The sequence below is a fragment of the Trachurus japonicus genome, chromosome 22 (genome assembly GCF_045865225.1).
Source record: "Trachurus japonicus isolate A0001 chromosome 22, Traja_1.0".
Lineage (NCBI taxonomy): Eukaryota > Metazoa > Chordata > Actinopteri > Carangiformes > Carangidae > Trachurus > Trachurus japonicus.
Window position 1 is genome coordinate 28,523,474 of NC_140928.1, and position 27,581 is coordinate 28,551,054.

At 41.4% G+C, this 27,581-nt stretch overlaps 1 long non-coding RNA gene across 1 annotated transcript; it reads left to right on the forward strand.

Annotated features, from left to right (window-relative positions):
* Positions 1-18,321: 18,321 nt before the first annotated feature.
* LOC146964279 (uncharacterized) lies at positions 18,322-25,727 on the forward strand. The gene is made up of 5 exons (XR_015034698.1): positions 18,322-18,358; positions 18,470-18,517; positions 23,619-23,669; positions 25,102-25,146; positions 25,530-25,727. It is a non-coding gene; the product is annotated as an uncharacterized LOC146964279 (long non-coding RNA).
* Positions 25,728-27,581: the final 1,854 nt, after the last annotated feature.

Here is a 27,581-nt window from a genome sequence, read left to right on the forward strand (position 1 = left end):
CTGCCCTCAACCTGAAAATGCAAAAAAAAAAAAAAAAAACCCTGAAACATCAATTGCATAACATCAATGTCAAAGGCTCCAATCTCCTCGCAAATCTAGGGAGCTGGGATAGTCTGGGAACATGGGAAGTGATGTTGCATGCTTTTCGTTTAAAGGAAAATAAGGGAAAATACCTGAAGGTAAGGCCACACATGAGCTGGCCTCAGGTGCAATATGCATAGGTCACATTGCAGGGGCCCCTCTGCGCTGCGTCCCCTCTGCGCTGCAGGGCCCCACTGGGCTGTGGGGCCCCACTGGGCTGCGGGGCCCCACTGTGAAAAATCAGACTAAATATGATGTTCAGTATCACCATGTATGGAATATAACAGTCTATAAATATATAGTATAAATATACCATCATAACATCTACCTACCTTACTACACCACAGTAAGAGGGAGTAACAGCTTGGAAGGCTTGCACTCATTCCTGCCCAGGATGATCCCGGGGCCCCACTGTGCTGCTGTTCCCTTCTAGGTCTATCTTCTGGCTGGCAGTGTGTGTGGAGTGGAGGGAGCGGTTGGCGCAACCGTCAACCGCCAGCTGTGAGGATAGTGAATGTCCTTCATGATGTGGGCTGCCCTCAACCTGAAAATGCAAAAAAAAAAAGAGACATCAATTGCATAAAATCAATGTCAAAGGCTCCTATCTCCTCAGCTTCATAGACTTCTGGGAAATATGCAAATTAGTCTTTACACCATGTACCTGGAACGCATTCAGGATCCACCAGGGCGAAACATGTACACCATCACCAAATATATCAACCGCTTTTGCCCAGGATCATCCCGGGGCCCCACTGTGCTGCCGTGGGGCCCCGTGGAAGAAAGCACATGGTGGAGGGGGGAAACTACAGGTCTCCTGTTCCTGCCACTGTCCTTGGGACTGGACAGTGGGCTCTTCCCTTCCAAGTCCACCTGCAACACACATACACAACAGACAGAGATTTGGTCACAGAGCTGTTTTTCCTGCTGTGACTGTGTCTCTGCACAATTTCACAGTACTTTAAATTCTAAATGATTGCATGTCATCCCTGGAGCAGCTCTTCAGTGAGCAGGCAGACAGTGGCATGCTCATCTGGCTCGACATCTTCCACTGCTTAAGGACTAAGGAACCATCGGCCGTGTCTGGGAAAACCAGCAGAAACACCTGGAAGGCCTTCAGGATCCACCAGGGCGAAACATGTACACTGTCATCAAGTATGTTAACCATAATAGTGTGTGCCTACCTTGGGTGGCCCAGGCCCAGGGTTAGGCCAAGCTTGTGGAAATGCATGTCACCAAATTTGACCTGAGCCACCATGTCAGGAGGAGACGTGCCACATTCATGCGCGTTCAGAGTGCCATCGACATCCTGAAGGGAGCATCAGCTGGGAATGGGATGGAAAATGAGAAAGTCACATCCATCTGTTCAAGGACACAGCAACCGTGTCTGGGAAAACCAGCAGAAACATCTAGAATGTACTCAGGAGCATGGTTTTCTACTATTGTTATATTATTAATATTAATAATAATAATGGATGGATTTTTATTGATTAGACAGGCATTACACAATGACACAAATGAGGTTATTCTTTCTATTCAAAAATCTGACTAAATATGAGGTTCAGTATCACCACGTATGGAATATAAGTAAAGGATAATGTACAGTTCAGAGGTTGTTATGGAGAAATAAACCCCGACAGGTTGTATGTTTCATTCAACATGAAGGGGTTTATTTCTCCATAACAACCGACCAACTATACATTATCACGCTTATTACACGGTTTACAAGTGAAATAATTAATTTGAAACATAATTCTGATCAAAATACGACTTTCATCGATTTAAAATTGCATAATTTAGCGAATCTGCAAGACCGGTCACTTCCACTGTTTTGCCGAGCCTCCTCCCGTTGGTGCATGTGAAGCCTTTGATAATCAATCAGTGGATCGATGGATTACCATACACATGTTAAGATGTGTGTATTGTGTGTAGTCGTATCTGTCATAAACAAGAGATTAACTTTACTGTTTACGGGGTGCGTTTGTGTCGCGGAGCCGCGGTGCCACTGAGACGAGAGGAGAGCTGACACCGGGTCTGAGGCTCTGATCAGCAGGTTTGGTTTCCAGCAGCGATGTGGAAGGAGTCTCCACTCTCCCTGTAACGGTTCCAGGGTGCCATTCCGAAGGGCCGCCACTCCGAACGTTTACTTTAATTTGTCGGAATGCCGACCCTTAATTATTTATGGGAAAAGGGTGCCATTACGAACCTGAAAGAAAGGGTGCCATTCCGAACCTGAAAAAATCTTGAATGGTTTACGGCACGGAGTGATCTAGCCTAATTGCGGTGGTAGCGTAGTGGTCAGAGCATCTGCTTTTGACGCGGTGGATCAGGGTTCGACTCCCGGGGGAGATACATATTAACTGCGATTTTATTGGCCTCTACCTAACCTTTTTACTAAACTTAACCAACTCCTTTCTACATTGCCTAAACCTAACCAAAGCACAGAGCAAGGACATTTATTTTCAGCAGGAGTGCCGCGGCTGCATCAGACCATGGATGTAATGCATCAGACTCGCACCTGGGTGAAACTTTGGAGGCGGAGGGGGAGGGGCCGGTCGGGCGCTGTCCCCGCGGCGCGTCGTCAAGCCGGGCAGGAAGTCAAACCACGAGAGAATCCGGTCAATTTTCAAAATAAAACACATTCGGAACGGCGGCCCCTCGGGAAGTTCGAAATGACGGACCTTCGGGAATTTTCGGACTGGCAGACCGTCGGAATGGCGGTCCTTCGGAATGGCGGTCGCCCCCCCCCTGTAACAGGTTACAAGTCATTTATCTCTAACATCACTATTAGTCCAAAGCTGTTTAATGACGGTAAAAATGAAACACAAGGTAAATATCCTGCATAGTTTCTCTTTTCTGTGCTGCGCTGATCAGAGCGGCGTCCCTAGCAACGGTCTGTTACACTTGACGATGGTCTGTTATACAGAAATAACAGACCGCAGACCGCAGAACGCAGCGCTGGACCAATCAGAGAGCAGCATTCAATAGAGCCGTGTAATAACAGTCTATAAATATATATAGTATAAATATAGAGTTTATGTCCCCTGATTCACCATCATGACATCTACCTACCTTACCACAACAGCTTGGAAGGCTGCCACTCATTCCTGCCCAGGATGATCCAGGGGCCCCACTGTGCTGCGGGGCCCCTGAGAGTGAGTGGGTGGCCCAAATCATCTCCCTGGGTACGAGCATGTAGAGGAAAAGAAGAACAGAAATATATAAGACAACACAACTTTATTGGTCCCCCAAGGGAGAAATTCTCGTTGTCAGAGCAGCAACAGATACCTGCAAGCAGATCCTCAAGCTGGCAGTTGACCATGAGAGGAGGATGGCTCAGGAGGCGTACACTTCTGTTAAACAGTGGCTTGTCATCAAAGAGGAAGCTATTCCAAGTCCCTGTAGAGATTCAGACAATACATCATTGACAAAGAGGTAGGTCCAGGTGCTTATAGTAAAAACTACAGTGCATTATTTAAATTTTAAAATTGAAACTCACCTGTATGTTACAGAAACCTCGCCAAGATCTGGACTCTCCTGCAGCGGCTTCCATCGTGTGTGTGTGTATATGTGTGTGTGTGTGTGTGTGTGTGTGTGTGTGTATGTGTATGTATATATGTGTGTGTATATATATGTGTGTGCGTTGGTTTCACCTGTATATGAGGACATTTCATCCGTTTACGCACCGACATTATAAGGACATACCGTAATTGTTAGGACAGTTGCGATGTCCTCATAAGTCCCGCAGCGTAGAAGCACTTAGCATGATGCAAATAACTCCCTCCCGCTTTTTCTCGAATTGTCCTCATAGTTACGGTTGACCTGATTTCTAGCGTGTGTGTGTGTGTGCCCGTTGTGTATAATCGCCTATTACTGCTGGTTTGTGGTACCGCAGCTCCATACACATTTCTTGATTGGGTTACACTGAATGAGAGCCTTTCATTGGCTGAACACCTGATCAGTGATTGGCTGAAGCTGACGTCAATCAGGCAGATTCTGATCTGTGATTTGGCTGCTGAGTTGTCCATCACCAGTTGGCGCGAAGTGGCACCGCAGAGAGTGTGCATTTTCCCATGGCCCCAGGCAGAAACTTGGATTAACAAAATTGGTAAGTGATATTGACGAACTATAAATGTATTAGCAATAAAAATGTATCTAGGGATGGTAATATTTTAATTTACTGGCTGCTTGTGCCAGCCGTTTGTGAGCAGTGAATTGTTTGCTCTAACCTAGTTTCCTCGGTAAGTACATGGCAGTGGCTATTACCTGCAGCGAAGAGGGCAAGCATGAAAGCACGTTTTAACACACCCACGAGCCCCTCGTCGCAAATGCGAGTAAAAAACAGATCAGTGCGAATTGTGAAATGCAATTAGTAAGTTAGCACGTGTGCGACTACCAAATTTTACCGTAGCTGAGCTACGTGGCTAACAACAGCTAACGCTAATATCAAAACACATCGCCGTCAAAACGTAGCTGCCCCCGCGGCGATTTGTTTTCAAGCTGGGTTTAGTAGAGATTTATCGCCAATTAGACGGACCAGGTCAGGTCCAGGTTTTAATGTTAGGTCCGTTTATAACTGTAGTAGCAGCAGAGAGACGGGGCAGCTCCTGTATGGGGAGCCTGGCTCTGACTTAGCTCCTGTCCAGCTGAACAGCGGAGTGATAGCGTCTGTAAAAAGTCCCAGTGCTGTTATACTGTATATCAGCACTCATGGAACGTCTCTTGTCCAATTCAATTGCTCGGTTGGGACCGGTCGGAACTAACTGTTGTATAATAAATGTTTTATGATGTGTTGCGAACGTTTGGAGGTTGTGGCCGGTTGTGCACTTGAATGCAGCATCAGCTGAAAAAAAGAGACTGCACGCGGAACCAAACCAAAGTGCAGCGCACGGAGTGGAGGTAGTTTCAGATCGGCGCACATGTCAACCGGTCTGCCTGGTCACATCTGGCGCTGTCCGCTCCCTGTGTGACCAGCCAAGCCCCCGCGAAGACCCCGCTCCGCCTCCGCGGGCAGTGTGTCCGTACACGTAGTGTAAAGCGAACTCGTTCATATGCTCACAACCCAAAGCAGCGCCGTAGCCGCGAGCACTCGGTGTGACGGCGTTGTTGTTGTTGTTTTTATTCCGTGCATGATGTCCATGGAGCTGTGCGCCGCGGTTCTCTACGTTGCTGTGCCAGGCAGTTGTTTCCCTCGGAGCTCGGCCCCGTTTGAAAGGAAGCCCGTACTGTATGTGAAAAGACGTGGCGTCTGCGGTGTAGAATGTGTAGAAGAGAAACACACATTTCAGGGCCACTGACTTGAATAATCGGGTCAGACAAATGTAAACACACAAGGCTGAACATCACTGGACATGTCTGTTGGGATTATACAAAAAAGTAAAGTAAGGTAGAGCTGTCAAGATGTATGCAGTAGGCTATATGCTAGGCTATCACTCATTTCCAATGTACAGGTGCATTAGAATATCATGGAAGAGTTTATTAAGGCCTATGTCACTAATTAAATTCAAAAAGTGAAACTAACTAACACATTATATACTGTAGCCTATATGAAGACCTGAAATTCAGTATTCCCAAAAATGTAAATACTACAAAGGAACCTTTTTTTCTCTTTTCTTTAAAGCATTTTTAATATAGAAATGTTGTCCATCTATATGCACTCAATACTTGGTTGGGGCTGTTTTGAACTACTGGAAATGGACTTTTCCATGATATTATAATGTATTTAAATGCACATGTATTATGTTAATGGTGAGTGTCACCGCTCTAAGATCTTTTTTGGTCCTGACCCGTTGGCATCCCTGTTAAAAAGCTATGAATTGAACTGTTTTGCTTATAAATGCCTCCTCATTGACCTCATATCACGTTATTATTTAAAATTATTTGTGTGCTACTAAAATTATTTGTGTGCTACTAGATTTTTCAACTTAGTAGCTAGCACACGTGCTACCTGGGAAAATGCTAAGCGTCAAGCCCTGAACACACCTAAAATATACAGCATCGATATAGCATAAACTAGGTAAATGCAGTGTTTCCCACAAATAGGCTTTATTTGGTGGGCCATTTATAATGTTAAATTTTATTTTATCCGTCTGAGAAAATTATCCGCGAGTGATTAACTAGTGGGCAGTGGCACTCGCTCTCGTGTAGCTGCAGGTAAGCACCAAGGGAGGGGCGGGCGAGAGTCTCCGTTATAGACGGTGTTTTCTGGTACAACGTTAATAGAGACGCTGGGTGCAGTCGTATATTCAATTTTGCTTAGGAACCGAGACCTGTTTCTCGTCAGTGCTACAAACAAATATAAGCAAAGGGAGCCAACAGCTCGAACCTGGCGTAGCCGACAAGCACGCAGAGTTGTACAAGGAGTTTAAAGACCGACAGGTTAGTATGTGAAAGATAACACGATGACGTTCATGATCGTGACAATCAAATAAGTCAAATGAGTAGGCTATGGTTTATTTAGTGAGAAGTCACTATTTGGCACCGCTGTAATTTGACGAGGCTATCTAGAGAAATAGTAGGCTATTTTCCTCATGGAGAATGAGGAGTTGTCGTCACGGCACAGAGCCCCTCCCCTTTCCGCCATGTTGGAAGGTACGCCCCTCCGAGTGCAGCTGAGCTTTGCGTTGTTGTTGACACGGTAGCTGCTAGCAGAGGAGGTTGATGCAACTCTGTACTGTTTTAACAATGCCTGGAAATAACTGCTCCGTTAAAAACTGCTCCAATGCCTCACATGATCGTCGAGGAAACCATAAGAACAGTGGGCTACAGTGTTGTGCTATATTTACATACATACACATAAACAGCAGCGTTTCAGTTATGTAATTTATGTGCCTCCTCCATGGGACCAAAATTGTACTTAAATGTAACTGAATTGACTGGCGCGTTGCACAGAATACTGCGGTACTTTATTAATTAACCTGTCTAAATTTGTGTCTCGAGGTTCCTATTTTTTGACAATCAAAATATGGTCCCCCTACATAAAATACATGTAGGAATATATTTAATTTTCATTTATTTTCATAACTTATGGGAAACACTGAAATGGTAAGAGAGCAACAGACAATGAGTAATCAGTAATTTGTTTTTAAATATATTTAACCTAAGTGTATGCATTTATGATGTATGGCTCATCCTGCTCCCTTCATCAATGCACTGTTCTGTAGTGATGCTTTCTGACCTAAATAGATGTCACTGTTAATTACTTAACCAACTTAAAGCAGAAGTAAGTGGTCCGGTCGTTTTGGCTAATGCTGCATTCCAGGCAGGCTTTTGAAATCGTAAATTACAGCTTCAAGTCACAACTTACGACTTTGTAGCGTTCCAGGCAACCCACTCGTGTTTTTCCGACCTGTTTTACCGGTGAAAGTCACTATAACGGCCACTCGTAACTTCTGACCCGTGAACTCGTACCAGATCGAACTGGTACCACTTCACGGTCGGAAAAATACGAGTTGCCTTGAACGCACCATAACAGTCTTCGTCCCTACGTTGCCACATTCACGGCGTCCCTTGGCTGCACACACAGCCCTGCATGCCGTTCTCTCTCCTCATTGGATAAAAACTGTAGGATACGATAAATGTTTTCTCCTGGGCTCAGAGCAGAGCAGAGTGACTGACAGACCCGTGTTTCAGACCAAACACTCTATAGAAGTGATTGCTGTCGGAAGATATAACTATTTAAGACTTATATTAACACAAACATTCACCTTACTTCTGCTTTAACTTAAACATAATGTCATTGTTAATGTTGTTGTCAATATGAATAAATATTGGTTTAGTTTTTAATGTTCTCTGGGAATTATTGCAGTTAAAGATGACAGCGAGAGGGAGGCGAAAGTCTCCAAAACAGGATGCAGTGGACCATATTATTCTAGGCAAGGATAAACCCATCGTAGAGGAAAAATTCATTGACACATTTAAAGGTAAGTTGTTAGTATCATACCATGTTCTGACACTGCTGACAGTCATATCACAGCAGCTCTAGTTAACTCGAGCAGTTTTATACATCTTCACGTCAAAAAGTGTTGCTACTGTCAATGAACACCTTTAAATGCAAGTGTGGAGCTGGTTGTGAGTTGGTGTTGATCAAGCAAATATAAAAACTGTACTCCAAATGTACAGACAGGACGCAAATAAATGTGAGTGGCCCACCCAGATAAACCTGATATGTGGACAGTACTTAGAGTATAAGGTTTTGCATAATTTATCTGTCTGAAAAGATGAGCCATATAGCCAAATAGTTGGACTTAAATTCTTGTTTTCATTCTGTTCTTGCTATTTTAGGGAGAGGGGTTTTTGCCAAGCAATTCATTGCGTCATCATCCTTTTTATTGGAGTACCGTGGACTTCTGTCATTGAGTCAACGATTCAATGACAAAAACAACCCATTTTTATTTGATTTTATTTGGAATGGCAAGTGCTATTGGTAAGTTTGTTGCTTGTTAATTTACTGAAATGTAGAAAAATGTATCTTTTATATCAACATTTTGAATTCATACTGTATGATTGAAATTAATTAAAATTTTAACTAATATTGCATGTATGATTTAATGAGTTTACAAAGAAGGCTTACACTGAAAATGTTTTTGTCATGACATCTTGAATTAGTTAATCGCAGGCAATGTTTTTTTTTGTTACAGCATAGATGCTTCCAAAGAAGATGGGACACTGGGGCGCCTAGCAAATGACAACCACATAAATCCAAACTGCAAAATGAAAAAAATAGTAGTCGAAGGAAGGCCACACTTGTGCCTTTTTGCAGTTAGGGACATATTTCCAGGAATGGAACTAACCTATGACTATGGTGATTCCCCTTGGCCATGGCGCTCAATAGTGAGTTTATGTTCTGATGTTCTCTTAATGATGGTGTTTGTTAAATGAGAGGGAAAGTAACAGTAGTATGAGTGCTTATCTCAGGAATTCACTTCATGAAGAGACATTTGTACAGTGTTATAGAATTTAGTATGAGAATTTCACCTGTCTTCAGCTAATCTGTATCATAATCAGTGAGGGGCTTGAGCAGTCAAAGTTGTTAGAGTGAAATAATGTATTGTAGTGTATATATGTTGTGAATCAACACACATCCCTGTAAATTATTAAATATGATGTACAAAAAGGTCAGATTTATAGAGAAATGATATGACAATAGCATACATTTCCTCTGTACAATTGCAGGCACCACATAAGGAACCCCAAACGTCCAAGACAAAAAAAACAGCCTCAACAGAAAACAAAACGGCAAGTTGTGTTTTGTAAAATCACAGCCACTTGTTGTCTTTGGTTATAGTGTGAAAAAAGCACCTACACAACACGTCATCCTACTTGCTGCAATGTGATGTCTGTTGTACATATTGCCAGTGTTGTAGCACAATAATTGCTGCATGACAATTCATTATTACTGTTCATTACTATTCCAATTGTTTTATTTGCACCTTTCTCTTATCTCCAGGAATTCTGTGGTGAGACGAGCAAGGCTCTGACACTCAGCAGTGCAACGTCTGACACGCCAGCTGATGAAGTGAGTATTAGAATATATTCTTTCACACACTCACAAGATGTTTGATGCAGGTGGCGAGGGCAAAGTACTGCACTGGGCTGTTTTTAGATGGACACTCGTTTTTATGAAGTATGAACTATATTCATTGTGGAAAATTCTCTAGATCCTTCTCCTCGCACCTCTCCTTGCATCTCTCTCTGCTCCTCTGGACACACACACATAGTAATGACAAGCAGCTAATTAATGTAGCTAACGCTACTCAGCAGCTAAAAACGTACTGTTACCGTTGGCTTCAGAAGCTGTAGCATTTATTAACTGACAAACTACATGTTCTGCCAACTTCCTGCTAATCTCTTTCTGTGCTGTTGCCACTCTGTTCGCTTTTATCACTTTAGTCACTCTCTCTGCTCGCTCACTTGTTGCACATTTCCATAAGGAGCTACGCTACTCTACACTACTCATGCTACTCGCTACTCTAACGTTTATAAGCATGAGCGTTACATTTTACATAAATGTCCTCTGAAGAATGAGAGGAGGGTCTCACATGATTTGCTGCGCAAATTAATGACTCAAAAGTCCAAAATAACACTGTCGTTGTGCTCACACAGTGTGAGTAAAAATCCTTAGTAGCGCGTTGACATTAGCAGTGGCGCTCGTAATCTAGCGTAATCTGAATGAATATAGGGGAAACACTGCACTCCAGTATCTCTGCACTTTGGGTCAGACAGAAGATGGTGGAATGTTTCGAAATACCTGATAAGGTTAAGGGCTGTCAGGTCGCAGTGTGTCTTATAAGGACATAACTTGTCAAATTTGAATAGAGGTGAGCCCATTGTTTGAGTAAGTTGTGTCACTTGTGTGTCAGTGGTGCATCTCTAAACTGAGTTGTAAGGACAGCTCTCCTTGTGAGGGCCATCGTATTCCTTCATATATAACTCAAAGTTTGTTCTTAATTTATTTATTCTTAGTGCCACCACCAAGTTGTCAGTGCAGTCGTCTCTTCTTTGAACCATTGTCAAGACTGCACTGGACCCGTCTCCAGTCTAAAATGGCTTGCTTTGACATGTAAATGTGAGTATCATTGTCACAAATTTGTATCTTTTGTTTCTACTTTTGTTGAGACAAATTTCAGCTAAACAATCATTTAAGTATAGATAAGTTCTTACTGGAGTTACCTACATCTTATAAATAAATTTCTTTGCATAGCATGTTCAAAACTAAAGCATTTTTTTATGTGCTTTTCAGTGTGTTCAAGATCATGGCACAAAAAATGTTTCATCAAAAGCAATTCATCACCGGTACGTTTACTTTATTTAACTCCTCCACCACAGATTTTAGCGTTAAACTGTGACCTAAAGGGGTAGTTCGGGACATTGGACCTCATTTCCAAGTGAGCCAGTGTGTTATTTATCATTGGAGACCGTTTTCAACACTTTCATTTAGTCCTTCTAGTTGCAGAAAACGCTTGTGCTAGGCTAGCGCAAGTCGAGGGGATCTGCTAGCCTGCCAATAAAAACAGTTTTACCCACTCCACAGTACACCCAAGGCAAACCAATTATAACGCCAGACTGTCTATGTAAATGTCTGTGTTGATAGAATAATGTTAGAAATAAACTTACCATTGCATTACATTTAGTTTATAATCCCTGTATTTGGAAGCAGGCTATGGCAGCGGCGGACTGATATTAACCTGGAGTGTGCTTCTCTGTTTACCTTTACCAGAAAGTAGTCCCCCAAAATGTAATGTGATCATTGCAATACAAGGATAGTTTTATTTCTAATATTATTCTATCAACACAGACATTTACACCGATATTCGGGCATTATAATTGGTTTGCCTCGGGTGTACTATGGAGTGGGTAAAACTGTTTTCATTGGCGGGCTAGCAGATACCCTCGACTTGCGCTAGCTTAGCATCAGCAATTTCTGCAACTAGAAGGACTGAATGAAAAGTGTTGCAAACGGTCTCCAATGATAAATAACACACTGGCTCACTTGGAAATGAGTTCCGATGTCCAAAATCCTGAACTACCCCTTTAATTTTTTTTCTTTTTTCATTTTCTTAGCTAAAGGACATTGAACGTTCCAGTCTGGAAACTCCAGACGTCATTGCAGAGACTTCATCAGATAGTGATGGATCCACATCTGATAAAGACTATGCACCTCATGAAGCAGAAATCAGTGATGGATCCAGCACTGACGATGATTATACACCTCATCAACTCACTGCATCAACTTCCTCAACTTCCTCAAGGTATAAGGACAGTTTATTTGTTTATTTGTTTATTAAGATCCCCATTAGCTGCAGCAAAGCCACAGCTCTTCTTCTTCCTGGGGTCCAACAGTATCAAATATACAGTTGAAAACACAAAACATAAACATTATAAAAATTTAAAACAAAAAAAACAAGTGAGCGATATGCTTAACCTAACAAAACAAAAACAGAATAAGTGTTTACATTTCTTAACTGTTCTTCATTCATTCTTCGTTATATTAATTGTTCACATACTAATCCGATTACCCACATTTCTACATATCATATATGTATACATCATTACACATCACACATCATACTTTTATATACATTCATTCTACCGAATATACATTATAATAACACATATCCTATATCCATCGAAATATACTCCATATATAAATATACCATGTTGTCTTACTTTGATAAATGCTGTTTTATTAATATTTTGAATTTCTTTGTGTTCGTGGTGAGTTTGATATTTTTCGGCAGTGAATTCCATTCTTTCATACCTCTATACAGCACCGTGCGCTTGATGGCGTTAGATCTGGCTTTAGGTAATGTAAAGTTTCCTACAGCTGCATGTCTGCTGATATATTTATGACTCTCTGCACTAAAAGCGAGGTTTTTAAACAAGATAACAGGTGTTTTTAGGACAGATATATTTCTAATAACAACAAACAGTGAGTACAATAGTCTGTCTTTGACCAGTAACCAGTTAAGTTTCTTGTGCATAGAAATTATCCTTGTCCTGTAGTCACACTTAAGTATTGTGCGGGCAGCTCTATTCTGTATACATTGTAGTTTATTTAACATGTCTCCAGTGGCATTTGACCAAACTGCTGGGCAATAGTCGAGATGTGATAATATTATCGATTGGATTGCTGTTTTCAAGATGTTTATATTTATAAAAGTTGCATGTCTTCTTAGAATTGATATACCTCTACCCATCTTTGCAATCATATTATTAATGTATTTTTTCCATGATAATTTGTTGTCAACTGTCACTCCCAGCAATTTGGTCTCATGTACCTGGTCTATAGTGATATCTTTGATTTTAATATTTAATACAGGATTTCTATCAATATTATGATTTGAGCCTACAATCATGCACTTGGTTTTAGATATGTTCAGGACCAGCTTGTTTTCTTTAACCCATTCAGCCACACTTTCTAGTTCCTTATTCACAATAGTTTCTAATACATTATTAGTAGATGCTGATGTATATATGGTTGCGTCATCCGCATACATAACTGTGTTAGCCTTCTCTAATACATACGGTAAATCATTTGTGAAAATACTGAATAATAAAGGACCAAGGCAGCTCCCTTGAGGTACTCCACATGTCGTGGTTTTGGTTTCTGAGTAGCTGCCGTTAAAAAATACTGTTTGTGTCCTGTTTGATAGATAGCTATAAAACCAATTAAGTGCAGATTGCTCAAAGCCATAGCAGGACAGTTTTGTTAGTAGTAAGTGATGATCAATTACATCAAAAGCAGCTGAGAAATCCAGAAATACAACACCAACCATATTTTTGTTATCAATTGCTCTAAGCCAATCATCAGACATGCTAGTCAGCGCCGTTGCCGTGGAGTGAGCCCTTCTATAAGCATGTTGAGAGTTACAGATAATGTTATTAGCAGATAAATAATTATTAATTTGTTCAAATACAATCGTTTCCATTATTTTTCCTAATACTGGTAATAAACTTATAGGACGGCTATTTGAGCTGGAAAAGGGCATTCTCTTGTTTTTTGGCAGTGAGATTATTTTCGCCTGCTTCCATGCTTGTGGACATGTACCACACATAAAACTTAAATTAATTATATGGGTTAATGCAGGAGCTATCTGATCAACAGCTATTTTGAGAAGCCTGCTGTCAAGGCCATCAACACCCGATGGTTTGTCTTTGCAATTTTTTAGGAAATCCTTTACCTTGTTAGTGCTTATATTCTCCAGTTTAAACTTGGGGTTTTTTCCATTCATGATTTTATTTCTTAGGTGAGATATATCATTACTTAGATTAGACATGTTTCCTCTTATTTTTTCTAGTTTGCTAATAAAATAATCATTTAAATAGTTTGCAATTTCATTGGACTTGGTGATGAACTTGCCATTTGCCTCCATAAAGGATGGATTCGTTTTGTTTTTTCTCCCTGTCAGATCATTTAAAATGTTCCATAGTTTTTTACTATCATTTCCTACCTCGTTAACTCGTTTTTCAAAGTAAATTTTCTTTTTTTTCCTGTTAAGTTTGGTAACAGAGTTTCTCATTTTCTTATAGAGGTCCCAGTCACATATATTTCCTGTTATACTTGCAGTTTTTTTCGTTTGATCTCTCATTCTCATAGCATCTTTAATTTCTTTATCTAACCAGGGTGTTTTGGCATTCCTGACAGTGGACTTCTGTAGTGGTGCATGTTTCTCCACTAGAGGCAAAAATAAATTGTTAAACTTCAATAGAGCAATTTCAGGATTATTGGCTGCTAAGACTTCAGACCAACAGATTTCTTTCACATCATTAACAAATACATCTTGATTGAACCGTTTATATGACCTTTTAAAAATAATTTTGGGTCCAGGATTACTTACTTTAATGTTTCTTCCAACTATGACCAGGTTGTGATCACTGCTGCCGATGGGCACAGACAATATATTATTACACAGGTCTGGACAATTTGTAAAAATATGGTCTATGCACGTTGATGTTTTAGTGCCATCCTGCTTTACACATATTCTCGTAGGTTTATTTATAACTTGAGTAAGTCCACATGTATTTGTGGCAGTTTGCATCTTGTTCTTCAAAGGGCAGTTATTAGCAAACCAGTCAATGTTAAAATCTCCCATGAAGTAAATATCCTGACCCACAACAGCATTATTATCTAACATATCACAGATTGTATCAAGATATTCACTCTTAGCGCTGGGTGGTCTGTAGCAGCATCCTAACAGTATAGGCTTTCGATGAGGTAGATATGCTTGTAACCATAATATTTCAATGTTGTATTGCATCATATCAGTACATATTTTCACAGGCACGTGATCCCGAACATAAAAAGCTACTCCCCCACCATATTTATTTCTATCATTTCTGTAAATGTTGTAACCTTTAATCTCTAGCTCCGTATCTTCAAAGGAAGAGTCCAGGTGAGTTTCCGAGATGGCAAGAATGTGCAATTTATGTTCAAATAACATTTCAGTGACTTCATTTATTTTGTTCCTAAGACTGTTTATGTTAATATGTGCAATACTTAGGCCTCTCTTTGGTTGTTTGTGTTGTGACATGATTGTGTTAGTCCTAAATGTGTTAAAAGTGTATTTTATGTAGGCATACCTTCATTCATACCCCACTTAACATGGGGTGCTGGTGCGAGGATGGATGATCAGCCTGTCATGTCAGTACAGAGAGTGTTGCACAACACATAGACTGTGCTGAAGATGGAGACGGGGCTGCTTCCAAGAGCACGTCAGACACTGTAAACCCAAACCCCAAAGACATTTGCACCAACAAAAATTACTGTTATGTCTGCAATATCCCTCAGTCTAAGATTGCACGGCACCTTAAAAAACATGAAAAAGTAGAACCAGCTATTGCTGAGGCATTCATGTTTCCTCCACATTCAAAAGAGAGAAAGAGATTGCTCGAAAAGCTCCGTAACCGAGGGAATTACCAACACAACCAAACGGTTATGGAGAATCAGAGTGGACCTCTGAAAGTAAAAAGAAGACCGGGAAAAAAACAGCCACTAAACAAAAAAATGTATGTTCATTGTTTGTATTGCAAAGGTATGTTTGTACGTAAAGAACTGTGGCGCCACCTGCGTAGATGCCCTTCAAAAACTGCAACAGACACCGAAGCAACTGGTCAGACCAAAGTTCTTGCACTGGCTGATATTGCAGAGGCAACATCTTCCAAAGCTATCTCTCCTGGTTTCTGGAAGGTCCTTGGGAACATGAAACAGGACGAGATTGCATCTGTTGTCCGGAACGATTTTCTCATACTGCAACTCGGTCAGTCTTTTTACAATAAACACGGCAACGATCCAACAAAAAATGAATATACAGTATACGACAGAAGGTTCGAGAAATGGGGAGGCTCTTGTTGAGCCTGAGAAAAAATCATTCAATTTTTAGTTTTGAAGATGCTGCAAAACCGAACAATTTTTATAAAGTCATTGAGGCTGTGCGAGATGTTGCAGGCTTTCATGAAGACACGCATTCATATCACACTCCGAGTCTTGCTTTGAAATTAGGGCATTCCCTAAAAAAGATCGGGGATATTATGATCTGCAGGGGTATTGCAGCAGGAGATGACAAAATGATCAGCGCAGCTGAAAGATTCCAAGCTCTCTGTACAAAAGAATGGACTGAGCTTGTCTCACACACTGCTCTTGCAACTTTGAACAAAGCAAAGTTCAACAAACCGTCAACCATTCCATTTACTCAGGACGTGCAGCGGTTCCACCAGTACCTGGAACAAAAATCTGCTGACGCTGTTAAAAATTTAACAGAGAACGAGTCTCCACAGGCATATGCCGAACTTGCCAGGGTAACTCTTGTGCAAATAATTATATTCAACAGACGTCGTGCAGGAGAAGTGTCGAAAATGAAACTGGAGTCTTTCAAGAAAAGAGACAAGACCGAGCTCCATGAGGACATAGCTGTTGGTCTCACACCATTTGAACGAAGACTGACCAGGCACTTCAGCAGGGTAGAAATCATAGGAAAAAGAGGGAGAAAAGTTGCTCTTTTGATGAACCCTGAGGTTGTCACTGCAGCAACACTTCTTGCAAATAAAAGAGATGCATGCAATGTGCACAATGACAACCCCTTCCTATTTGGAAGGTCACAGTGTCCCTCCACAAGCTTCTACAGGGGGCAGGACTGTATCAGGATGTTTGCCAGTCAATGTGGAGCAAAGAATCCAGAATATCTAAGGTCAACGCATCTTCGCAAGCATGTAGCGACACTCTCCCAGATTCTCAACTTGAAGAACAATGAGCTGGACCAACTGGCTAATTTTTTAGGGCATGATATTCGAGTCCACAGAGACTTCTATAGACTCCCAGAGGCAACAATTGAAATGGCGAAAATCTCAAAGCTTTTGCTTGCCATGGAGAAGGGATCTCTAACGAAATTCCAAGGAAAATCTCTTGATGAGATTGAGATTGAAGGCAAGAGTACTTTTTATTTTTTATCTTTATTTTTAATAGCTTGTTACAGTTACATCATGCATTACAGGTAGTACAATACATTAAAGGAACAAGAAATTCAATAACAAGCAGTTAGTCTGGAATGGAGAATTTTATAGAGAACACTTTGTGAAAGATGATAGTAGTATTATGATATTATTATTAATTAGTAAATAATACAATGTATGAAAATTATGTGTTCATCAACATGCTTTTCTTTAGATGAACTGGAACCGATTGATGGAGATGCTGAAGATGATGAGGACAATGGTGGAGACAGTGACGATGATGGGGAAGATGATGGAGATGAAGTGGCAGAACCTGTCCTTGGACTGCAGGGTATGTAACATATGTATTCTTCGAAAATGCAGTGAAGGGTTCAGTGTCTAACATTGGAGTACACATTCTATGTGAATTCCACATTTGTGGCTTTATTATTGCTTTATATAAAAGGGAGCTACATCTCAATATATTGTAAGAGTTCAATGCTTCTATAAACCACAGCCTCAATAATGAATGTAGTTAATTGACCTCTTGATGAAAACTCCAATTTATCTTTGTAAAGGTCTGTCTGTGTCTGCTGTCTGTGCCCTGTCTGTCTGTGTCTCTGCTGTGTCTCTGTCTGTATCCTGTCTGTCTCTCTGCTGTCTGTGTCTTGTCTGTGTCCTGTCTGTATGTCTGTCTGTGTTCTGTCTGTCTCTCTGCTGTCAGTTTCCTGTTGTCAGTCTGTCTGCATTAGAAAACATGGCTATGTGTGGAGTGGCGCTGAAATCTTATGCATTGTGTCATTTCTTTAGCAATTGTCAAGTAGTGTAACTTACAACTTGATTCACAAATTGCAAATGGGGAATATGACTTGGCTGCAGCTTAAAAAAATTGAGTCAAAAGGTCATCTGTAAAGCTTTCAATTAATAAAAGTGAAGATAACATAACTGCTGTAATAATTCATATTATGGCAAGCACTACTCAATTAAGTTGTAGTAGTAGTTATGGTATCCCTGATGTCCAAAATTTGACAGATACTGTATGTATGTATATAGCAGAGCCACCAGGATGACCCTATTTATTTATTTATGAGTATTTTATTATCCACCTTGTATATTGTGAACCGGTGTAACAAGTGAATGTCTGCAGTGTGGAATCAATAAAGTCAATCTTATCTTATCTGAACAAATATGCATGTCAGGATCATGCTTAAATCGCAAAACTAAAATCACATCCTGAAAACATTTAGACTCCATTACTTTTGTCATCATTACTTTGATTGATGACACAGGCCTGTTTTGCTTTATCTTGAAAATGTAGGGATGGAGAATCCTGAGGAGATCACCAGCTCAGAAGGTAATGTGTGGGAATACCACAGATTTTTCTTTATTTTTATTTCATTGGAGGTACTACTAAAGAATTGGTTTGGAGTTTTATTCTTACAAAAGGTATTTTTTGTTTCTGTAGAAAAAACGAATCAGCTGAAAAATCAGAGTGAGGTCACCAGCTCTAATGGTAGGTCTCCAGTCATTCATAACTTTTATTTTGTACTTCAAATGTTCAGGGGTGCAAACTTGTCACCTTTCGGCGAAATTCGCCGTTTTGGATCCCAAATGGGTCATTTGTGTGATTCGTGTAAATCCGCAATAAAAAAAAATTTGAGAGGGGGGGGGGGTCCGGCGAGGCGAGGCGAAGCAATGCACCTGTCTCTTTAAGGCGCGTGCACCTTATCTGGATGACAGCGAGTGGTGACTTTTAATACAGACTAACTAACGCGACTTTTTGAGCATGGCGAGTGAAAGAGTCGGAACAAGAAGATGCGCCAGCAGTGTTGTAGGTCTGCTGTATGGGACCGCGTGTGTGTGATGATCGCGATCGCGGCCGATTAGCGCGTTTAGCTTTTATTAGCTCCAGTGTCTCCCTCTTCTCTGGAGGAGGGTCTGGCGAGCGAGACTAGCTCCAGTGCGACCTGTTCAGCAGCAGCAGGAGGAGGAGGAGGAGGAGGTTGACTGACTGTGGCAGGACTCCTCTGCCTCTGCTTCACTTTATGTTGCTGGTAAATAATGTGGTTGTAAAAGTAGTAGGCTAAAGTTAAATTATTTAGTATGCACTAATTAAAGGGGCAGAGCTTTAAGAGACATTTTAGCTTTTATATTTTATAAGATATATTTTTTGTAAGAACCACAATTAATAAATATAGGTTATATATTTCAGTGAATATCTAATTGTTCTTAGCATTTGTTAGATAACTTTCTTTGCCCAATAAATTAAAACATGTTGGAACTATCAATGTCTCCTCTCTAGCAGCCAGAATCTCACCTACTTTTAACCTCAGACTGTCACAACAATGTGTGTTTTTTTTGTGCTTTCCTGAATGAAAGTGTCGAAGTGGTTGATTGATCGGACCTTATGAATGTTTTCCCCTTCTGATTGTGGTCTTGTATTTGAGATCAGATCTTGCTAAGAACTCTTTTTCACGATGAGACTGCTGGTGACACTGCTGCTGCTGCTGGGGACAAAGGAGCTTCTAATGGCCCTCTCAGAAAGTCGCGGAGGAGGCGAGATGCTGCGGTACAGCCGGGATGACCTGCTGCTACTGCAGCACATGGATTACTCCGTACCGGACCTGTACGACTGTGGATCATTGCTACTGAGACAACGTGGACCGGGCCGTGCTCCGACAAGGAAGCGGGGAAGGAGGGGTGGAGTGAGGCAGAGGCTGAAGAGACTTACCGGTAAACGGAGGAGCCCGCCTCTCCCCTCAATCATTCTCGCAAATGTCCGCTCCCTGCGGAATAAACTAGATGAACTACAGGCAAACATCACATGTCAGTGGGCTTACAAGGAAGCCAGCCTGATCTGCCTCACAGAGACCTGGCTGGATAACACGATCACGGACTCAGAGCTCTCGCTGGACGGATTCGGGTCTCCACTGCGACTGGATCGGGACAACGTGAGTAGCCAGAAGAAACATGGGGGTGGGTTGTGTGTGTACTTTAACAGTGACTGGAGCAGAACTGCCTCTGTCAAAGACTCCTGCTGTACACCTGACCTGGAGCTGCTCGCAGTGTCATTCAGACCAAAGTATCTCCCTCGGGAGTTCGGTCAGCTGGCTCTAGTACTTGTTTACATCCCGCCCTCTGGCAACGTCACACGCGCGTCAGAGGCTATTGCTGCGTGTGTCCATCAGATTGAATGTGCATCTCCGGATTCTCCTGTTCTCATCCTGGGGGATTTTAATAGCTGTAGGCTGAACAAGGCTCTCCCAACCTACCAACAGTATGTAACATGCGCCACCAGAGGCGATAAAACAATCGACCTCTGCTACGGAAATATAAAGAACGCATATAAAGCATACAATAAACCTCCCCTCAGCACTGCAGATCATAATGTTGTCCACCTAATCCCTTCTTACCGCACTAAACTTCAGAGAGAGGGTGTGGTAAAAAAGCTGGTGAAGAAGTGGGACGATGATGTGGCTGAGGAACTACAGTGCTGCTTTGAAAGTACAGACTGGGAGGTGTTAACCCAGGGGAGCAGCCTTGAGGAAGCCACTGATGTAGTGTCTCGCTATATCACCTTCTGTGAGGAGACGACTATTCCCACAAAATCTGTCAAAGTATTCTCTAACAATAAACCCTGGATTACAAAAGCCCTGAAAAAAACTCTGAATGAAAAGAAAATAGCATTTAAATCAGGAAACACAATTGAGTCAAAACACATCCAGAACAGACTAAATAAAGAAATAAAAGCAGCAAAGAGAAACTACAAGGAGAGAGTCGAGAAACTCTTTCAGGAGGGAAAAGCCAGAGACGTGTGGCGTGGTGTTAAAACACTGGCTGGCCTCCCCAGTAACAACTCAACACTGCAGACTGCTGACCCCATCAAAATGGCAGAGGATCTCAATCAGTTTTATTGCAGATTTGACCAGTCTGACTACTCACAGGAGAGGAAGGAATTGTTGGTTGAGCTCACCTCCAGGTTACCCACCAAAGCAATCTTGGAGCTGCAGCCAGAAGAGGTTGAACTCATGCTGAAAAGGACAAAACCCAACAAAGCGCCGGGACCTGATCGGATCTCTGGTCAGCTGCTGAAGTCCTGCTGCAGCCAACTAGCTGGTGTTCTCTGCCACCTGTTCAATCGCTCCCTGTCAGAACACTCCATCCCATCACTCTGGAAATCATCAATCATCTGTCCAGTACCTAAAAAGAACAACCCCTCCTGCAATAATGACTACCGGCCTGTGGCATTAACATCTCTGGTTATGAAGGGCTTTGAAAGGCTTATTCTTTCCCAGCTCCAGGAGGAGGTCAGTATGCACATGGACCCTCTCCAGTTCGCATACAAACAGCACAGAGGTGTGGATGATGCCGTTTTGACCCTGTTGCACGCCACCCACACACACCTGGAGAGGCCCAAGTCACTCGTCAGACTGGTCTTCGTAGACTTCTCGAGTGCATTTAACACCGTACAGCCTCACCTGATGGGACAGAAACTGCTGCAGATGGACGTCAACCCACACCTAATCATTTGGATCCACTCATTCCTGTCAGACAGATGCCAGAGGGTCAGAGTCAATGGTCACCTCAGTTCATCCAGATCACTCTCCACAGGAGCCCCACAAGGGTCTGTAATATCTCCAGTCCTGTACACACTCTACACCAACGACTGTAGGAGCAATAACCCGGGCATAACTTACATTAAATACTCTGACGACACTGTGATCATTGACACTACCAACTCACCAGGTCAACTACAGGCTGAGATGGACACCTTTGCAGGGTGGTGCAGAGAGAACTGCCTTGACCTCAATACCTCCAAAACAAAAGAACTGGTCATTGACTTCCGTAAAGCCCCCCCTACCATCCCCCCTCTGTCAGTCAACAACCAGCCGATTGAAAGGATCAATTCATACAGATATCTTGGGACCATAAACGACCATAGACTCACCTTTCACACAAACAGCGAAGCCATCTTTTCCAAGTGCCAGCAGCGTTTATTTTTTCTCAGGAAACTCCACAGACTTCAGGTTCACCAGTCAGTTTTAGTTGCCTTTTACAAATGTTTCATTGAATCTGTCATCACCTTTAATATAACAGCCTGGTTTGGTTCACTGTCCAACATACATCGCAACCCACTTAACAAAATCATAAACATGAGCAGTAAAATAATCGGACTGGCACAGGAACCACCTCACAGCATCTACAGCAGACGGACTAAACAAAAAGGTTTTCAGATAGCTTCAGACACTGCACACACACTACATAATCACTACAGTCTTCTACCCTCAGGCCAGAGATACAGATCCCTTACTTTTAAAACCAAGAGAGCCATGACAAGTTTCATTCCATCATCGATCAGACTATTGAATAGCTGACCTGGCTTGGCTTGGGTGTGTGGGTGTGTGGGTGTGTGTGTGTGTGTGTGTGTTTGTGCCTCCTCTCTTTTTAACATTGACTTTGTATTTCTAACTTTTTCTTAACATGTATGTACTTATCTGTTTATTTATCTTGTTTTAAACCTGCACTGATGCTTTTACACAAATGAAGTTCCTAACGGAAAAATAAAGTTATTTGAATTGAATTGAATTGAATTGAATTGAATATACAAGACATGATTGATATTCCCAACGATCAAAGTATACCAAACCGAACCGAAAACCATGACCACAAAACCGTGAACCGAACCGTTTACTTGAACATCTTTTAAATACATATTGCCGCTTATTAATATGTTTTATGTAACCTATGGCATTTTTAAGCTTCATGTGTGTTATTGGACAGAAAGAGCAGCGCTGCCTCGGAGCATAGCCTACGTACAGAAAACACATTTACATCAATAAATAAATGTTTCACAATGAATCAATCAGTCTGTATTAAATTTTATTTAGTTTGAAGGCAAGGTTTGCAAGGTTCATCTGATGGACATCAAGGGACAGATTCTCCAAGTTTTGGGTTAGGGTTAGGCTTAGCTTTTACTCATGCTAAACCTGCATAGGCTGAAGACCCTCTTCACATATTTAAAACCAAACACAGAGAGACAGATTGTCCAGGTTTAACAGGAGCAAAAGCTGTGCAAACCTGAGTAAATCTGGACCCTAGTCTCATGCTAAAATTGACTGTAAATTCACCTTTAAAGTTTTTTTTTTTTTTTTATTCCCCGGGGGAGCATGCCCCCGGACCCCCCTAGGGGGTCGGTATCTTGTCACCTTTTTTACCCCTGATGAGTTTGCACCCCTGAATGTTGTACTACTGTCAGTCTTAGTTTCAGGTAGGGCCTGAATGTCATGTGCTTTGGCTTAATTTGAAGGCCTATGCACACAGCCATCTACTTATCAATATCACTTTGGGTATCATGGTTAATTGGTTTTGTTGTCAACGATGAAAAGATTTGTGTTATATTATGTTTTTTGGATATAATTGTATCACTGGAGATACTTCAATTTATTTTGAGATGTTTTAGTTTTAGACATTGAGTGATAAAATTTGCCTCTACAATGTATATGGTTCCAAATAAAATAGTTACATTATTGCATAGCTTTTCAAAATAAAAGTTCAGATTCCTGATGCTCAGAAATTTTGAGGAATCGATTTCAACATTTGTTCTTCTTCACCAGGAAAAAGAAAACGTATGCATTCAGCCCAGGAGGAGGCCAGCAACCGCAAAGGTAAATATTATTATTATTATTATTATTATTATTATTATTATTATGCTGCTGCCATGGATTGATCTTTTTAGGTAGTGTAACATTAAAAGTTATGTTGATGCTACTTAAAACCTGTAGAGAGACTAAGATTTGAACAGCAAATCTTTTTTTTGTGGTGTAGGTTTCAGATTGTCAAAACATCAACTGTAGTGCACATGCCGTTGGTGTCAAGCTGCCATTACTGTTCTTGATATGTCAGTCCTAAAGATAGGATTTGATAAACATATCTGATTTGTCTGCACTCTGAGCAAAGCCTAACTGTCTTTGTGTTCAGAGTTTTAGTAAAAAGAAAAAAAGTTGTCATTGACCCAGGATGAGTCTAAGAGTTCTAAAGGTATAATGTGTGATTTTAGGGTGGGGGTCATGTTGAGGATGTAGGTACGTATAACAGGGGATAAAGGTCTTATCGAATTTCAGGTTTATTTGTTATATGCAGGTGTCTGTCACCCTGCTGTCTCCTGTCCACGATCATCTCTTTAGTTTTGCTGATGTTCAGAGAGAGGTTGTTGATCTAACACCAGCTGGTTAGCATAGAATGTGTTGAGTTTGTCCAGGAGCAATGTGGTGTGCTGACCAATGTCTCTATTTCTCCTTTTGTAGTCTGATGCACCATAGTCCGCTCCACATGGAGTCAGAGCTGTTGTAGTCCGACTCCACTTTGTCCCTGTATATCTCGTTGTTCGTGCCTTAAACTTAGCACAAATCTCCTAACTGATCCAGGGTTTCTGGTTTGGGTAGGTGCAGATAGGAGCTGTAGGGACCACATCACCAGTGCACTTAGAGTCTGTAGTGGGCTACATATGTGGATATTCATTGATGTTGCAGTGGTCTGATTTTCAAGATAGGATGGGTAGGGGTTTGTAGCTGTCTCTGAATCAGGTGTAGCAGTAATCCAGAGTCTGCTCACCCCCAGTGGGAAAAGTGATGTGTTGGTTGTATTTTTGGGAGAACCTTTTTCATGTTGGCTCTGAAGTCTCCCAAAACAATAAATGCAGCCTCAGGTGAGAGTTCCATTTATACACATCTACAGCTCCTCCAGGGCTAGAGTCTTATCAGCCTATGTAAATGAATATTGTCTTTTATGTGTTGTAACTTTGGGGATACTGTGAAGAAGACCATTTACTCTGTTAGCTAAGTGAGCGATCTTTTATAGTTTGTTCTTTTTGACACTTGTAAGCATGTTGCAAAAACACATAGCACCATACAGAGGGACTGGCTGTTCACTTCCACAATGAGTTTTTATCTTATAGTGTCCACTTCTCGTAAGATACAGCTTATTCAGTCTGTATACTGTAAATATTATAATTTGGCTTTGAAAATTAAGCAACTTTTCCACAAATGGTTTGTAGTGTGTACAAGCTATTCTCAAAAGAGCATTTCTTGTTTTCTGCAGGAAAAACAAAACAGTTGAAAACCCAGGAGGTCACCAGCTCCCAAGGTAAAAGCTGCTTTTCCTACATTTACAACAGTGCAGTAGCACAGTTGAGGTGATGACCCAAGAAAGAATTTGACTAAATTGAATTAGGTTTAATATACTTCATCTTATATCCTCTGGAAAGACCCTATCTGTGTGGTTTCCCAAGGCATGCTGGTTGTGTTGCGTTGATGGTATTTGTTCAGTTTAGATCTTAGTTGTGTCTTTTGAGTCGTCCATTCGTGTCGGTCAGCTGTCTTCATATACCACTGTAATTGAATAACACTTTATTCTATTACAGTGGTGAACATTACATTTGTATAGAACATAAAAACAAAGTCAACTATTTAGCTGTATTGGATATCTTCACAATCTAAGCAAGAAAAATATGTTCTTGTGATTGGCAGTGTCAAGAAGATACGTGAAAAAGCCATGGAGTGAAAGTGAAGTCAAAGCAGTCACAAAATACTTCGGAACTCATATTTCTAAGGGACACCTTGCATCCAAACTGGAGTGTGAGCAGTGCAGGCTTGCAGAGGATCGTGTTTTGCAGCATAGAACTGTTCAAAATATCAGGGATTTTGTGAGGAACAGGGGGCTTAAAAATAAACAGGTCGCATAGAGCCCCTTTTTTTTATTTTTACGTTTATGTTTTGAGCAGTACTTTTGAGCAGTACTAGAAATACTAGTAGATATTGCCCAATTTTTTGTTGTTATTGACTGACTAATATTGTGCTCTTTTATTATATTATCAATTATTTTACTCTGAACCTTTTTTGCACTTGAATTCTATGCATACGTGTTATGTTAAACTTGTATAGAACGTTTTATAAAGATTCAAAGTCTCATTATAATAAATGTGTTTTTCATTGAAAGAAATTGTGATCTAACATTGAATTTATTTTCCTCTAGTTGCTGACACAATTTCAATAAGAACCCTTGAAAAGGTGAATGTAAAACAAGAGAAATTTGAGCAGAAGTTCAAGCTGCTGAGCATGTCGTTTAATAAATGCCCATTTTATCCCTTTTAAAATAAATCAATTTCTCATATTACTGAGGTTGTCATTGTTTACAGATGTTAACTAGAGAGGTTGAACTCAGCAAAATCATACTGTAGAACTAAAACTTGCCCACCAATTAGTGCTCTGTTCCATTGATCAAGGCTGAGCTAGTTTTCTATGGATTTTTGTGTATAGGTAATGTTTAGTTGTACCAGGTTGGTCCTCACAACTAAGGGTTTAATAGGCTTCAGACTCATCAGTTCAATCAGAAGTTTATTGCCAAGTAGGTTTGCACACAAGGAATTTGACTTGGTGTAGTTAGTGCAGAATAAACATTAAGTAAAAAATATAGGAAGATAAAAAAACAAGTATTAAAATCTAAACAATATAAACATATATACAAAATCTTCTACAACGAAGGAGCTGTAGTGCAAACTGAGGCACAAGTATATGACATGTAACAGTGAGAGTTTACAATGTATTCACAGAATTCTATAAATGTGCAGATATACAACAGGCTGAAGTGGTCACAAATAAATAAAGACTGTTAATGTTATGCAGAAAGTCTGAAGATGCTACGTTAATGTAGCATGTCGATCTGGATGGGGAGAGGGAGAGAGTCAGTGTCAGAGGGGGCTCCAGAACTTGTTGATAAGGCTAATAGTGGATTAGAAGAAACTTTTTTTGTGGTGAGAGCTTTCGGTCCTGATGGACCGCAGCCTCCTGCCAGCGGTGAGTGTCTCAAAGAGTCTGTAACCGGGGTGGGAGGGGTCAGCCACAATCTTACTTGCACGCTTTATGGTCCTAGAGTTGTACAGGTCCTGGAGGGATGGAAGATTGCAGCTGATCACTTTCTCAGCAGATCAAATGATACGCTGCAGTCTGCCCTTGTCCTTGGTAGTGGCAGCAGCGAACCAGATGGTGATAGAAGAGGTGAGGATGGACTTGATGATGGCAGTGTAGAAGTGCACCATCATTGTCTTTGGCAGGTTTATTTTCTTCAGCTGCCGCAGGAAGTACATCCTCTGCTGGGCTTTCTTGATGAGGTCCTGGGAGATGGTAGTTCCCGGGAAGCGAAAAGACTCCACTGCGTCGATTGTGGAGTCACAGAGGGTGATGGAGGCAGGTGAGGCTTAGTTCTTCCTGAAGTCCACAACCATCTCCACTGTCTTTAGGCCACTGAGATCTAGGTTGTTCTGTCTGCTCCAAGTCACCAGATTGTCAATCTCCCATCTGTAGGCAGACTCATCACCATCAGACATGACCGATGACTGGAGGTGCAACTGTATGTGTACAGGTAATAGAGCAGAGGAGAAAGAACGCAGCCCTGGGGGGATCCGGTGCTGATGGTCTGTGAGTCTGAGACATTTTTCCCCAGCTTCACGTGCTGCTTCCTGTCAGAAAGGAAGTCTGTGATCCACCTGCAGCTGGAGTCAGGCACGCTCAGCTGGGAGAGCT